General features: G+C 32.1%; 1 pseudogene; it reads right to left on the reverse strand.

Moving 5' to 3' along the window:
* Window positions 1-575: 575 nt before the first annotated feature.
* On the reverse strand, window positions 576-688 carry LOC122095182 (annotated as a pseudogene).
* Between the last annotated feature and the right edge of the window lie 769 nt (window positions 689-1,457).

Raw genomic sequence — 1,457 nt, forward strand, 5'->3', positions numbered from 1 at the left:
AGCAAGGTAATGAGTAAATTTCCTAAAAAGCATTGTTACCTCCTCCTTTATTGTTCCCCTACCATCCCTTCCCTCCCACCTCCACAAGTCCATTAACCTCCTCCCTTTCCCCCCTCAATTGTAAAGTTCACTTTACAAAATAGTTTCTTGTGCATCTCATTGTTACAATGTGTCAACCTGTATCCTTATTTAAGCATTTTGGTTTTATTTTCCTTCTCCTCAGCAAATTAGAGGAGGAGAGTATATAAAAGATGTAGGCGCAACAACTTCAAATACAGTGAAACAGGTGTTGTAGCATGGGGGAGGAACATATAAAGAAACAAAAAAAAAACACATACTGTACGTTATAAGTACGTGAGAAACAATAGCACGAAAAAAACCCACTTGTGTCCCTAACTTGGGGTTCATTTCCGTTAACATAACCTTATCTGGTCATGTACACATAACTTTTGACCTTTTCTGCTTATCTCAGACATATATTAGTTATTGAAAATTAGAGAAACCATGGGACCTATGTTTTTTTGGACTTGGCTTACTTCACTTAATAATTTTTTTCCAAGTCTTTCCATTTCCTCACAAATTGGGCGATGGAATGCTTCAGGAATTTGCCTGTCTTCCTTGCGCAGGGGCCATGTTAATCTTCTCTGTATCTTTCCAATGTTAGTGTATGTGATGCTGGATTGAGCACAGAACATTTTTTATATATAAATTGTAATTGATTTTCTTAAACTAGACAATTCAACAAAAACTAAGTTAAAAAGAATTGTGAAATTTTAGAAACATGTACTTCTTACATAGGTACACAATTAAGAATAAAGTCAAGATTGACATGTCAAAAACAAAATAATTCCATATATTTGTTGTTCAAGAGATGTGTAGGAGGAGGAATTCAATTATTCTATACAAGGGACATGTCATAATGAACACTGCAGCAAGTGTTAATATTTGTTAAAAGTTTTAATGTTTTAAATATATTTAATTTTTGGAATTTGCTTATATATGCCAAAACTGGGACTGTTTGGCAGGTCATAATACTTTTCTATAAAGTATTTAAGATTTATGGTAGCAGATAAATACTACTAAGTATGTCCATTTCAGAGTTTATAGAAACTTTACTGATGAGAATTTGCAAAGTCTTTCTATAAAGGGGCAGAATAGAGTTGACTATGTTAACTACACAGTTTCTGTTAAAACTGTAGGCCTTCCTTACTTTTTGTGTTAGTGAGGAACAAATGATGATATAAGCCACATACAAATTATGAGGTGAACTATAAATGGTAATCTTAGTGGGTGATTTAAACACTACTTATAGCCTATAAAATTCTTGTGGAAATGTAAATTCTTGTGTTAAATGTAAAGAAATATGACAATAATAAATCTAATTTGTAGTACACTTCAAATACTGAAAACACTGGTAATTGTTTCGTTTTTTATTGTATTAATCATTAATATTTAAT

This window comes from Dipodomys spectabilis, unplaced genomic scaffold (assembly GCF_019054845.1).
Source record: "Dipodomys spectabilis isolate Male_0828 unplaced genomic scaffold, ASM1905484v1 ptg000339l, whole genome shotgun sequence".
NCBI classification, from domain to species: Eukaryota; Metazoa; Chordata; class Mammalia; order Rodentia; family Heteromyidae; genus Dipodomys; species Dipodomys spectabilis.